We start from the raw sequence: 15,745 nt of genomic DNA on the forward strand, positions 1-15,745 counted from the left end.
GCCTCATACTCAACTGGCGCAAATAGCCAATGGGTAAGTTTCTAAATTTTTCAAACAATGATAGCAAATTACAGAATAGCAGCTCTTTGTGCACAAAAAAATGTTTCTTTTAAAAAATAACCTTTAATAATTCCACTAAAAATGGTCAAAAACCACAGACAAACAACACTGAAAGGTAGGTTTAGCCCCTCCTGTCACTTAGGGGATATGCATAAACCAGAACTATAGTTGAATTTCAACCACAATACTAGATTAGACCCATCTCATCAAATCACGGGTGCCATTGAAGTCTACTAGTAATAATAATAATAAATTGGGTTTATCTCACCAAATTTATACAGGTGCCACTCTTCAAAAAAGGATGTTGGGGTCCAATTCATTCCACAATGGAGCCCTTAAAAAATATTATCTCCCGACGCGTTTCATTCAAAATTTACTCTTCAGGGGAGTCAAAAATCCATCCCAGGTCTCATTCAATATGTACCTGTTATCTGCATAACATGCCAGAATAAATATGTAAATAACAATAAATAGCGGCAAGTCAGCAAACCCAGGTTTAAATTCATATCCAAAGAAAACACTCACCAGTCAACCTAGACTCATCAAGGAGTCATAGATACGGCGGACACAATCCTAGTCCCATAATACATGGACCAATTACCCAAATGACACGCTGAGAAAAAATCACAGTATAACAAAGCATCAGCAATTCAGCGGTCATCATAAATCTCAGACACATGCATATAGGTAGAAGGGGAACTTACCATGTGGCAGGAGCGGCCGTGACTCTCGCTCTCTCAAGGAGCCGCCGCATAATGCCAGATTTTAAAGGTTCCCCCTCACCCGGACATGTGACGCTGTTTCCGCCCATTCAGTCACATGACAACGGCCGGATGTGCCGCGTCATGTTGTTTACACGATTTCTAAGGCAACAAGTGCCGTCCTCTCACTGCCGGGTCATGTGAGCACCACGTCACACAAGCCAAGCATAGAGATTCATTATCTCAAACCGGAGGCAGTATTCTGTTTATCAGCGCAAACAGCACAAGGTAGTCACTCTCTCGATGTACAGATGTGACAACCATACTAGACAGGAGGAGATTTCATAAGTAACAGCTAAGGAAGTAAAAGTATTATAATTATTATAATTAGATTGTTTGTAGCATGGAATATTCACACCGCTATAAAAGACGGTTCAACCAACGATTACTACACACAATTATTAGGTGGCTGCATACTGTATTACAGATTATAGCCATGTCACCAAATTTCTAAGACACACCTCTGAGGAACAAATCAGAAGTGTATCACCCATACATATGGCAGTGTCATTATCATCCCAAAGATTAATACTTACACTCACAGAATCCAATCAAAGCAAAAGCATCATCAGAAAAAATGTTGCAGAAAAAATACTGAATTAAAATCAAGCAAGGAATCTTCAAAGAAGATTTAGATATCAAGGGTCCCATACATGATGACAAATGTATGGGGGACTGAATAATAGATGAGGTGATCATAGATCTATATAGGTGAAAGGAAAAAGGGAAAAAGAAAAACCAATGGATAGAAAAGGACTGCCCTTACCCTAGACAAAACTAGCTGTAATTCCTGACCCTACCTATCATGTGGGGGTTGGCACCCTAAGATAGAATGGTGTATAGGCGCCCCCACTCGGCCGACGTCTATCCCTCCTTTCTACCAATGACCCTATTCCACCACTAGATAAAGGGTGCAAAAGAAATGTCCTCATTTAATCCGTTAGGATGCAGAGTCTTTAACCAATAAATCCATCTGGATTCTTGTTGCAACAACCTCCTGTCCCAGTTCCCTCCTCTGGGTAGTGGCTTAATATGATCAATACCCTGGAATACAATGACAGCGAGGTCCCCATTATGCATGTGATTTACATGTCTTGCCAGTGGTGTATCGTTGTTCAGTCTGATATCCCTAAGGTGTTCACCTATCCGTCGTCTGAATTCCCTACGGGTTTTACCTACATATTCGATTTTACAAGCACAGGTCGCTTTATAGATTACACCCTGTGTTCTACAATTAATGAAAGACCGGATGTCGTATTCCTTCTTCGTCACCTGACTTGTAAACCTTTTGCCAACAAGAATTGAATTGCAGGCTATGCAGCCGCTACATTTGTAGCAGCCTTTCAGAGTTGGAACATTGACGAAAGGATTTTTTGGAGTGAGGTAACTATGGACTAATCGATCTTTAAGTGACCTAGCTCGCTTATATGTAATGAATGGCCTATCGGTAAGCAAACCTCCCACATCACCATCCATCTTCAATATAGGCCAATATTTCTCAAAGATTTTCCTCACCTCATCCGCCCCATTATCAAAAGTTGTTATGAATCTGGTCGTATCCTTCTCATCATTCTTTGCCATATTCTTAGGGGGATAAAGAAGGTCTGTTCTTTTGACCTTCTTAATGTCGGCAGCCGCCTTTTTTATTACTTTCATTGGATACCCTCTTTCTAGAAATCTCCTTTCCAGATCCCCTGACTAATCCATAAAGTGCATCTCATTAGAACAGTTCCTTCGAATTCTTGCGAACTGTCCCTTTGGGATGCCTCTTTTTAGACTGAGTGGATGACTACTCTCCCACTTCAACAACGAATTTGTTGAAGTGGGCTTCCGATAAGTACTTGTCATCAGATTACCCCTCTCGAAAGGTTAACAATGGAGCGCACCACTCATGCTGGAACAATTAATCATTTTTGGGTGCACCCTGGTGCGGAAGGACATGCCATGGAACAAGAGGAAGAAAAGGTTCCGCACATGCAAGCAGAGGCACACCAATAGTATAATGTATAAAACACACCTTTATTGTTGCACACAAACACGTTTTTTTTTTTTTTTTTTTTTTAAAAACACTTAAAACACATATAACAAAACAAGAGAGCACTGCTTAGGCGAGACCCAATGCCCAAGATGTCATATAATACAGACAAGTCAAACATGTAATGCAATGCAATACCAAAAATGAACAGATAATGAAGAGACCAAAACCCTGGAACAGGCAAATGTTATATATCATACATAAATCAATCCATATACTGGAATCAAGATGTTAAGGGAGTACGGCAAGTATTGGTTACAATAAGTCTGAAAATACCCGCATGTTGCAATATGAGCCGAACCTTGCAATCTTATGTCCAGTGTCAAGAGGGCATGTATTATGCAATACAAGGGCCAATCTAAGTCACTTAATGATGATTAGTGTGATAGGCTCCTGGCAAGAACCATGTGATTTGATGGCTACACCATGGATCCAACCCTATATAAATACCAGGGAATACAATAGTAAATAGTTAGCAATCCAGAAACCCCAAGGTAATTTCCACACCAGAGGATAGTGTACAGTGGATGAACATTGGTATTCAAAGTGTGGAGATATAACTACAATGCAGCCGTCAAAAATCACACAATGAGTGCAGTATGCTTAACCCCGTATGGACAATAGGGGGTGTGATAGTACATAAGCATTCATCAGTTATACCTCAAAAATATGGTAACCAATTCAGTGATTAAAGATGCTGAACATGGATTACATGCATACTTTAACCCGCATTGTCACAATCCTAGATATAAACTAGTCACCAGGGTATATATAGCGGCAGGTAACCATCCCACCCAAAACTGGTATAAGAATCAGTATAAAAAGGTGGAGCTCCGACCCAGTTTGAGGTCAGGGGGTAGCTGCTGATATTCACACATGTAAGGGGAAGAGAGATGTACCAAGAGTGATTCTGATACAGAGTGGTCAGCTGCCTAAGACCCTGAAGCTAGAGTCCTGTCATATGGAACGGGAGAGGGTAGATGCCATACAGTCACCAGTCAATGGTCCGGGGTAGGTCAGTCATATCCTGAGGGCGGTCAGGCTGGGTGCTCTCAGTAAGGGGCCGACGCGTGTCGCCGCACCAGCGGCTTCGTCAGGGCAGGTGACTGTAGTGCAGGAAAGGGTGTGGTATATATATCTATCTAGAATATATTAGTGAGCAGTATACACGCACCTGTAGAGCTATGTAGTCGACTGAAGCTGTGTGCCAGAGCGCCATATTGCGCATGCGCGTTACAATCCAGCAGCGGTGGCCGGTAACCGAGCAGGAACATTCCACTGCGCATGCGCGATTACGGGCAGACGGAGCGGCCGAGTGATCAAATTACTGCAGAAGGCGAAGCAATATCTAGTATACAGATAAATCGTCACGCTGCATATGCGCTAGGACGCACGGACCAGAGAGCCAAATGGCCGCCACTGTACACAGGCGATAATAATGAGAGACTCACATAAAGGAGTCATTAGGACGATACCGCGGAAGTATAGTCACTGTATAAACAGCTCACAAATATAAACAGGAAGGAGGCACTGATCATGAACCTATGGCTATAACAACCCAAAATGGTTTATGGGGTATCACAGATGGAGGGCGGATGCAAAGACATTCCACATCAGGAGTATGTCAAGATGATAGACATATGGCCATACAGAAGCCAGAGCCGTCAACCTGCACAAGTGCAGACGCGCTGGTATATGGATGCAGACCTGAATGGTATCATGCATGTCTGGAAAACCAACATGCATCCCATTCGGTGAATTTATATCAGATGGTTAACATCCATTATATGGGGTCACCAAACTATCCGAGCATTTTTACCAAAATGCAGAAATGCATAAATGGTTTCACCCCATAAAATAGTAGATCAATTGGGGCAGGGCGTACGGGGACATCTCCGTGTGTCAGTACATATAGCTGTATCCGTCACTGGGTTATTGCCGAAGCTTGTAGATAGTTTGTATAGAAACCCCAATAGAGTACCTTATAGGGATGCATTCGCATGCCTATGCTGTATTTTCAGATGGTGATGCAGTGCTATATCAAAGGCGGTATAAATGAACCTGAACCCGTAAATCCCTCATAGAGTCTCCTAATGCACTGATGTAGTTCCCATCCTCCTATCGACTAATTCGGGTACAGCGAGTATGGTCAGCATGGGAGATCAATGATTGAAATACTGTTATACAGATAATCAGAACAGCATCGAGGTTCGTACCAATTGATGATATATATATCAAATGGGAATAAAAAATGATGCGGAACCTTTAACAAGCGCCTAACAAGGAGGCAACACAATGCAATCAGATTATTAGGAGATGGAAAACACTATTATCCCATTTGAAATGCAATTTTTATAACACGTATCTCGAACAGACATTTAAACCGTGCGCTGAGACAGGAACACGGGGATCATATTCAAAGTCAGGGATTGATAGAGAGGTGTATAGCAATGGAGACTCGAGTGATATTTTTCATGCGTGGCCATATTCCCATCCAATGCTTGATAATAAAGCCCCGCCGTTAGACATATCCATGTATGCAGAAAGTGCCGTGGACCAAAGGCTCATCTGCAATGAAAAAGAGGAGTAACAGGCCAGTTAATATGGCATAGATGGAAAAGTGAGTGTATACTCGCATACAAAACGGAGGGAGGGGACACCAAATAATATCAGCCGAGGAACCCCGTGAACAGAAGTTCCTCATTTAGACCTGATGGAGTTAGAGAGTGTAATTGAAAAATCCATCTCGATTCGTTCTGAAGGAGCCATCTAGTACAGGAACCTCCCCTGGCGTTAGGGTGGCACTTCTGCAATCCGAAGACCCGGGTGCCATATGGGCTGCCTTGGTGAAAGGCTAAAAAATGGGCTGCCACAGGTGTTATTGCTTTACCTTTTAAGGTATCAGAGGATGCCAGATTAATTGTTGAAAAGTGTTTCTGTATCCTTTTCCTTAATTCTTGAGTGGTCTGGCCAACATAAACTTTGTCGCATGGGCACACCATGCAGTACACCACGTTCTTCGTCTTGCAGTTGATGTACGCCTTGATGGGGTGGTTTGTGGAGTCCTGGGGATTAAAAAAGGTATTGTGAGTTGCTTGCATATATCCGCAAATGTTGCAGTCACCACATGGAAATGAGCCCCTCAAGTTGACACCGCGTTGCAGCTTGATTGTGGGTCTGACAAAATGGCTGCGGGTCAACAGGTCTCTCAAATTGGGGGCACGTCGAGCCGTGAGCATTGGCTGGAGGGAGACCACTGAGGAAGTCTGCACATCTGTGGTTAGGATGGGCCAGTGTTTTTGTAGAATACTCCTCACCTGCTGCCATTCATTGTTGAAGGTCGTGATGAACCTGATATGATTGAATACCAATGTTCATCCACTGTACACTATCCTCTGGTGTGGAAATTACCTTGGGGTTTCTGGATTGCTAACTATTTACTATTGTATTCCCTGGTATTTATATAGGGTTGGATCCATGGTGTAGCCATCAAATCACATGGTTCTTGCCAGGAGCCTATCACACTAATCATCATTAAGTGACTTAGATTGGCCCTTGTATTGCATAATACATGCCCTCTTGACACTGGACATAAGATTGCAAGGTTCGGCTCATATTGCAACATGCGGGTATTTTCAGACTTATTGTAACCAATACTTGCCGTACTCCCTTAACATCTTGATTCCAGTATATGGATTGATTTATGTATGATATATAACATTTGCCTGTTCCAGGGTTTTGGTCTCTTCATTATCTGTTCATTTTTGGTATTGCATTGCATTACATGTTTGACTTGTCTGTATTATATTATGACATCTTGGGCATTGGGTCTCGCCTAAGCAGTGCTCTCTTGTTTTGTTATATGTGTTTTAAGTGTTTTTAAAAAAAAAAAAAAAAAAAAAAAAAAAACGTGTTTGTGTGCAACAATAAAGGTGTGTTTTATACATTATACTATTGGTGTGCCTCTGCTTGCATGTGCGGAACCTTTTCTTCCTCTTGTTCCAGATTACCCCTCTCGTCTTTTTCAATCAACAGGTCCAGAAAGGATAATTTAGACCTGTCCATTTCAAATGTAAAAAACACAGCTAGGTCATTCGTGTTCAGATCATTCATGAACATCTGCAATTCATTTTCACTGCCTTTCCACACTAGAAAAATATCATCAATGAATCTGTACCAGATTCCGATGTTTTCATTGGCAGATCCACGATCCTCTCTGAAGACGACCGTTTCCTCCCACCAGCCCAGGAGCAAATTAGCATACGACGGGGCACATGGGCTCCCCATCGCTGTACCCCTGAGCTGGTGGAAGGTGTGGCCATCGAAAGAGAAGATATTGTGTGTCAAGCAGAAATTGAGGATATCCAAGACAAAGTTAGTGTGTTCCTCACACTGTATCCCCCTACTTTTCAAAAAATATTTCATTGCTGTCAATCCTAGATCATGGCGTATGGATGAATATAAGGATTCAACATCAATTCCAACCAAAATTGTCTCTTCATCAAAAGTAAGTCCCTCCAGTTTTCTTAGCAGATCAGTCGTATCAGCTATATAGGAACCCAAACCTAACACGAACGGTTTCAAGAAGTCATCCAAATAGACCCCCAAATTCTGTGTTAAATTGTGAACACCAGAAATTATGGGCCTGCCCTTCAAGGGATCAACACCCTTATGCAACTTAGGTAGACTATAAAAAGTTGCCATAGTCGGATGTTTAGGGAAGAGAAATTCAAATTCAGATTTACCTATCAAGTTTTTGTCCAATGCGGCAAGGAGGATAGATTTTAACTCCTTCGAATACTGTTGTGATGGATTAGACCTCAATTTTGCATAACTATTTTGGTCTCCAAGTATGTTATAACACATACTTAAGTATTTATCACGATCCATCACAACAGTATTCCCCCCTTATCCGATTGCTTGATAACAATATCTGTGGCTCTCCCCAAAGTGTCAAGGCTCTCCATCTCTCCCCTAGTCAAATTGAATTTCGTCCCATGTTTAGGTTTCAATTCCTTCAGTTCATGAGACACAAGATTACAAAATACGTCAATCGCACTGAGGTCACTCTGGATTGGTGGCATCTTCGTGCATTTTAACCTGAGATCCGTAAAGGGACCCTGACCAGTTAGGTCAGGCCCCATGACATCCAGATTATATAAAAGTCTGACGTCTTCAAGGATGTCATCTGGAATCCCCATGTCATTACATATTTTTTTATTGTCTCTAATGAAGAATTTCTTCCATTTCAATTTCCTGATGAAGAGATTGAGATCCTTAACACTTTCAAAATCGTTATAATCCGTTGTGGGCACAAAAGAGAGACCCTTGCTTAATACACTCATTTCTGATACAGACAGAACCCTACTTGAGAGGTTTACTACTTGCTGGTATCCTGAGGACTTTGAAAGCCCCCCCTGTTCATTCGATTTCTGAGGAAGTACTCCCTTGGTTCTAAAAAATGGCTATTCTGATAGGGTTGGTTAAACCTACCTCTACCATTACCAAAGTTCTTCTTCTTCCTACCTCTTGCTCCTGTGTTTCTTCCTTCAGAATCAGACACGTCTGTGTCTGTTGTGGAGCAATCAGTTTCGCTAGGTCTCACTTTCGCTTAGAGAGCAGATAGATATGACCAATACTTTCTCGAAAGATCCAGATTTTCAGGGGAAAGAAAAAACTCTGCAAAACACGATTGAAAAATATCAGTACCATCTAAAAGACAAAAAACATAAATTTTATAATAGGGATATGCTAGATTTCAGAGAGAATAAGATTTACAATTTCGCCCCTCAATGCTTTGTGAGACCTAGCGAAACTGATTGCTCCACAACAGACACAGACGTGTCTGATTCTGAAGGAAGAAACACAGGAGCAAAAGGTAGGAAGAAGAAGAACTTTGGTAATGGTAGAGGTAGGTTTAACCAACCCTATCAGAATAGCCATTTTTTAGAACCAAGGGAATACTTCCTCAGAAATCGAATGAACAGGGGGGGCTTTCAAAGTCCTCAGGATACCAGCAAGTAGTAAACCTCTCAAGTAGGGTTCTGTCTGTATCAGAAATGAGTGTATTAAGCAAGGGTCTCTCTTTTGTGCCCACAACGGATTATAACGATTTTGAAAGTGTTAAGGATCTCAATCTCTTCATCAGGAAATTGAAATGGAAGAAATTCTTCATTAGAGACAATAAAAAAATATGTAATGACATGGGGATTCCAAATGACATCCTTGAAGACGTCAGACTTTTATATAATCTGGATGTCATGGAGCCTGACCTAACTGGTCAGGGTCCCTTTACGGATCTCAGGTTAAAAAGCACGAATATGCCACCAATCCAGAGTGACCTCAGTGCGATTGACGTATTTTGTAATCTTGTGTCTCATGAACTGGAGGAATTGAAACCTAAACATGGGACGAAATTCAATTTGACTAGGGGAGAGATGGAGAGCCTTGACACTTTGGGGAGAGCCACAGATATTGTTATCAAGCAATCGGATAAGGGGGGGAATACTGTTGTGATGGATCGTGATAAATACTTAAGTATGTGTTATAACATACTTGGAGACTAAAATAGTTATGCAAAATTGAGGTCTAATCCATCACAACAGTATTCGAAGGAGTTAAAATCTATCCTCCTTGTCGCATTGGACAAAAACTTGATAGGTAAATCTGAGTTTGAATTTCTCTTCCCTAAACATCCGACTATGGCAACTTTTTATAGTCTACCTAAGTTGCATAAGGGTGTTGATCCCTTGAAGGGCAGGCCCATAATTTCTGGTGTTGACTAGAGATGAGCGAACTGGTCCCGGTTCGGCTCGAGGCCGGTTCGCCGAACGGGGGTCCCGTTCAAACGTTCGACGAACCGAACTCGAACGTATAGGCTAGAATGGGAGGCAATCACAAACACATAAAAATGCATGATAAATGTACACAAACAGTTAATAAACATTGCCATAACACTTACCGGTCCTCGCGATCCCTTCTGCACTCTGTCTCCTGCCGCTATTCCATCCGATGATCGCTGAATCCTCCCGGTGGCCTGCACTGCCAGCAGAGATGCAGGACCTATCGTGACGTCAAAATAGCCATGTGACCAGTCACGTGGCTATTATCTCATTGGCTACAGACTGGTCACATGACTATGACACGTCATGTAGGACCTGCGAGTGCATCTCTCTGGTACACGGTGCACATATGTGTATCGCCGTGTACCGGCGACATGCTCTAGCACACGGTCGACTCCCCGTTCCATTAGGGACCGGCTGACACAGCCGGTCATTAACGGAGATCACCGTTGCCATAGCAATGCAGTTAGCGGTGACGTCACCGCTAACCGCGGCTCCGAGAGCACCGTTGCTATGGTAACGCGTCTGTCAGCGTTACCGCTAGCAGCCAGCACTGATCACTCACGGAGTGAAGGCTGCACGCTGCTTCCCGATTGTAGTGATGATTGTAGTGAGGATGGAGGTTCCCCAGCCCCAAGTGATGAGCTGGTGAATCTCATCCTTCCTCACTACAATCGTCACTACTACTACACTAGTGATGATTGTAGTGAGGATGGAGGTTCCCCAGCCCCAAGTGATGAGCTGGTGAATATCATCCTCACTACAATCGTCACTACTACTACACTAGAAAGAAAGAAGACAGAAGAGCAGGATCGTGGAGGGCTGACAGGGGGTAATAAAGATGGAGTCTCTAATGTCTCTGTGTATTTATTTCTATTAAAGTATTTTTTCTCTGTGTGGTGTCTTTTTTTAACCCTTTATTGGAGATTCTTAATGGCCGGGTCAAACGTGCCTGACATTAAGAATCTCTGGCTTAATACTGGCTGGTAAAACAAAGCCAGTATTAACTCATGATTACCCAACAAGCCACCCGGCTCCAGGGCTGTTGGAAGAGTTGGATACAGCGCCAGATGATGGCGCTTCTATGAGAGCGCCATTTTCTGGGACGGCTGCGGACTGAAATCCGCAGCAGAGGCGCCCACAAACCTCGGGCTAACCTGTGCTGCGGATTCCAATCCCCAGCTGCCTAGTTGTACCCGGCTGGACACAAAAATGGGGCGAAGCCCACGTCATTTGTTTTTTAATTATTTCATGAAATAAGTGAAATAATTAAAAAAAACGAGCTTCCCTATATTTTTGGTTCCCAGCCGGGTACAAATAGGCAACTGGGGGTTGGAGGCAGCCCGTGGCTGCCAGCTGTACCTGGCTAGCATACAAAAATATGGCGAAGCCCACGTCATTTCTTTGGTGGGCAAAAAACTTCTGCATACAGTCCTGGATGGAGTATGCTGAGCCTTGTAGTTCTGCAGCTGCTGTCTGCTCTTCTCCATACAGACAGACAGCAGCTGCAGAACTACAAGGCTCAGCATACTCCATCCAGGACTGTATGCAGAAGTTTTTTGCCCCCTGAAAAAATTATGTGGGCTTCGCCATATTTTTGTATGCTAGCCAGGTACAGCAGGCAGGTACGGCTGCCCCCAACCCCCAGTTGCCTATTTGTACCCGGCTGGGAACCAAAAATAAAGGGAAGCCCTTTTTTTATTATTTCATGAATTTCATGAAATAATTAGAAAACAAATGACGTAGGCTTTGCCCCATTTTTGTGTCCAGCCAGGTACAACTAGGCAGCTGGGGATTGGAATCTGCACCACAGGTTGGCCTGAGCTTTCTGGGCCCCACTGCTGCGAATTGCAGTCTGCAGCCGCCTCAGAAAATGGCATTTTCATAGAAGCGCCATCTTCTGGCGCTGTATCCAACTCTTCCAGCACCTGCCTGCTATACCTGGCTAGCATACAAAAATATGGCGAAGCTCACGTCCTTTTTTTGTAGTTTTTTGGCAAAAAAAATAAAAAATGCTTCCCTGGATTTTCCATTGCCAGTGAAGGTAACACCAAGCAGTGGGGGTTAGCAGCCAGTAGCTGCTTGGATTACCCTTAGCTAGCAATACAAAAAATGCAGCGGGAGCCCATATATATTTTTTTTAATTATTTATTTAAATAACTAAAAATAAAATGGGCTTCCCTGTATTTTGATTGCTGGACATCACAGTGCTGTAAAAATAAATCTTTAAAAAAATGACGTAGCGCTCCGCGGTATTTTTGATTCTCAGCGCAGATAAAGTTGACAGCTATGGGTTGCCACCCCCATCTGCTTGCCGTTACCTTGGTTGGCAATCAAAATACAGGGAAGCCCATTAATTTTTTCTATTTAAAAAATAGTTAAAAAAAAAAAATGACGTTGGGTCCCCCCATTTTTGATAGCCAGCTAGGGTAAAGCAGACGGCTGTAGCCTGAAAACCACAGCTGGCAGCTTTACCGTGGTTGGGGATCCAATGTGGAGGTCCCCTCAGGCTCTTTTTTATAATTATTTTATAAATATTAATAATTACACAATAAAAGTAGGGTCCCCCCCAAATTGGATCACCAGCCAAGGTAAAGCGGACAGCTGTGGTCTGGTATTCTCAGGGTGGGAAGGTCCATAGTTATTGGGCCTTCACAGCCTAAAAATAGCAGGCCGCAGGCACCCCAGACGTGGCGCATTTACTAAATGCGCCAATCCTGGCGCTTCACCCCAGCTCATCCCGTGCCCTGGTGCAGTGGCAAACGGGGTAATAAATCGGGTTGATACTAGCTGTAAAGTCACCTGAGATCAAGCCCAGCAGTTTGTGATGTCATGGCGTCTATTAGATACCCAACATCATAAACTGTCAGTACTAACAAAAACAAAAAATCGACAAAAGAAATTTATTTGAAAAAACAGTCCCCAAAACATTTCCTCTTTCACCAATTTATTGTAAGAAAAAAAATAAAGGGGTCCCACGACGACTCTGGACCGTCTAGAATATGGGGGGGAGACACTCAGGAAACGTATCCTTCATTTTCTAGGAGTGCGGACCCTTCATGTGAGGAGTGTGGGTGCAATGAATCTGCACTCACTCTCCCCGGGTCCACAGCAGCAGAGTCCATTTCGTAATGGTTGCTACCAAAGCTGCAATGCCCTGCTCATGAGGTAAGGGCATGCCTAATCAGGAGAACTACTGTAGAGGAAGCTCTGCTCACTGGTATATAGGTGCTCAGAGGTAATAATAGATAAAATTAGTGAGTAACCTCGGCACTCTATATCTCCCAGACTAAGTCAGTAAGTCACAATGGATAGTAATGCAAAATCACTCTTTATTGGTCCGTATTAAGAACATTTTTTTTTCATAAGCATATATGTTTTTGTCCAAAACAAGTTACAAATGACGTTTCGGCCTGAGCCTTCGTCAGATTGGACTTATCTGCATGTAATCATGAAAAATGACAATAATCAGTATCACATAAGAGTGAGAGAACAATAACATAAACTCGAACAATGTAGAGGTACAATTGGGATGCAGCAAAAAAATTGCAACACAGCAAGAAATGAAACACATGATACAAATGTCATAATACAGTACAAGGACAATATAGTAATGACAAATATGGGGTCAGAGTAGGCTTAGACAGCTCTGGTACGAAAGAGATGTCAATCATAAAGTAACATGTGCAGTAGGTGTAGAGCTACAGTATGCATGGCAGAGCTAATGGGTAGACCGACCATAGAAAAAGAACGGAGAAAAAGTGGAGGAAAAGTGGAGAATAAATGGGGAAAAAGTGCAGAAAAAGTGGAGAAAAAAATGGAGAAAAAGTGGAGAAAAAGTGGAGAAAAAGTGGAGAAAAAGTGGAGGAAAAGTGGAGAATAAATGGGGAAAAAGTGGAGAAAAAGTGGAGAAAAAGTGGAGAAAAAAAATGGAGAAAAAGTGGAGAATAAGTGGAGAAAAAGTGGAGAAAAAGTGGAGAGAAAGTGGAGAAAAAGTGGAGAAAAAGTGAGAAAAAGTGAGAAAAAGTGGAGAAAAAGTGGAGAAAAAGTGGAGAAAAAGTGGAGAAAAAAGTGGAGAAAAAAGTGGAGAAAAAGTGGAGAATAAGTGGAGAATAAGTGGAGAAAAAGTGGAGAAAAAGTGGAGAAAAAGTGGAGAAAAAGTGGAGAAAAAGTGGAGAAAAACTGGAGAAAAAGTGGAGAAAAAAATGGAGAAAAAGTGGAGAAAAAGTGGAGAATAAGTGGAGAAAAAAATGGAGAAAAAGTGGAGAAAAAGTGGAGAAAAAGTGGAGAAAAAGTGGAGAAAAAAATGGAGAAAAAGTGGAGAAAAAGTGGAGAAAAAGTGGAGAAAAAGTGGAGAAAAAGTGGAGAAAAGGTGGAGAAAAAGTGGAGAATAAGTGGAGAAAAAAATGGAGAAAAAGTGGAGAAAAAGTGGAGAAAAAGTGGAGAAAAAGTGGAGAAAAAAATGGAGAAAAAGTGGAGAAAAAGTGGAGAAAAAGTGGAGAAAAAGTGGAGAATAAGTGGAGAAAAAGTGGAGAAAAAAATGGAGAAAAAGTGGAGAAAAAGTGGAGAAAAAGTGGAGAAAAAGTGGAGAAAAAGTGGAGAATAAGTGGAGAAAAAAAATGGAGAAAAAGTGGAGAAAAAGTGGAGAAAAAGTGGAGAAAAAGTGGAGGAAAAAGTGGAGAAAAAGTGGAGAAAAAGTGGAGAATAAGTGGAGAAAAAGTGGAGAAAAGGTGGAGAAAAAGTGGAGAAAAAGTGGAGAAAAGGTGGAGAAAAAGTGGAGAAAAAAATTCTCCACTTTTTCTCCATTTATTCTCCACTTTTTCTCCACTGTTTCTCCACTTTTTCTCCATTTATTCTCCACTTTTTCTCCACTTTTTCTCCACTTTTTCTCCATTTATTCTCCACTTTTTCTCCACTGTTTCTCCATTTTTTTCTCCACTTTTTCTTCACTTTTTCTCCACTGTTTCTCCATTTTTTCTCCACTTTTTCTCCACTTTTTCTCCACTTTTTCTCCACTTTTTCTCCACTTTTTCTCCACTGTTTCTCCACTGTTTCTCCACTGTTTCTCCATTTTTTTCTCCACTTTATCTCCACTTTTTCTCAATTTTTTCTCAAGTGGAGAAAAAAGTGAAGAAAAAAGTGGAGCACCCTTTGGTGCCTTTCATGTGGCACTAAGGGGTGCTTAGCTTTGTATTTAGCCAAAAAAATGAAAAAAAAAATGACGTAGGGTTCCCCCTAGTTTTGTAGCCAGCTAGGGTAAAGGAGACGGCTGCAGCCTGCAGACCACAGCTGGCAACCTCACCTTGGCTGGTAATCCAAAACTGAGGGCACCCCACGCTGTTATTTTAAATTAAATAAATAATTTAAAAAAAAAAACACGTAGGGGTCCCCCAAAATTGGATTACCAGCCAAGGTAAAGCAGACAGCTGGGGCCTGATATTCTCAGACTAGGGAGGTCCATGGTTATTGGACTCTCCCCAGCCTAAAAATAGCAGGCCGCAGCCGCCCCAGAAGTGGCGCATCCATTAGATGCGCCAATCCTGGTGCTTCGCCCCAGCTCATCCCGCGCCCTGGTGCGGTGGCAAACGGGGTAATATATGGGGTTAATACCAGATGTGTAATGTCACCTGGCATCAAGCCCTGGGGTTGGTGAGGTCAGGCGTCTATCAGATACCCGACATCACCAACCCAGTCAGTAATAAAAAAAAATAGATGACAAACACATTTTTATTTGAAAAAACACTCCCCCAAAACATTCCCTCTTTAACCAATTTATTAGAATGAAAAACAAATCCAGGTCTGGTGTAATCCAAGGGGTTGCCATGACGATCCACACTGTCCCAGTCAATGAAGAGCAGGATGTTCCCCATTGGCTGGGAGAGCAGTGCAGTGACCTGAGCTAACATCAATGGGTCAGCCCAGGTCACTGCAGGGGATGACAAGTGCTGCTGTCAGCGAGGTACATTACCTGCGCTGATCTCCAGCACTGCCGACAGCCCCTGTCACTGAGGTCAATGACCGGCGCCTTCACATCAAGTATCGCGAGA

The sequence above is a fragment of the Anomaloglossus baeobatrachus genome, chromosome 4, assembly GCF_048569485.1.
Source record: "Anomaloglossus baeobatrachus isolate aAnoBae1 chromosome 4, aAnoBae1.hap1, whole genome shotgun sequence".
NCBI classification, from domain to species: domain Eukaryota; kingdom Metazoa; phylum Chordata; class Amphibia; order Anura; family Aromobatidae; genus Anomaloglossus; species Anomaloglossus baeobatrachus.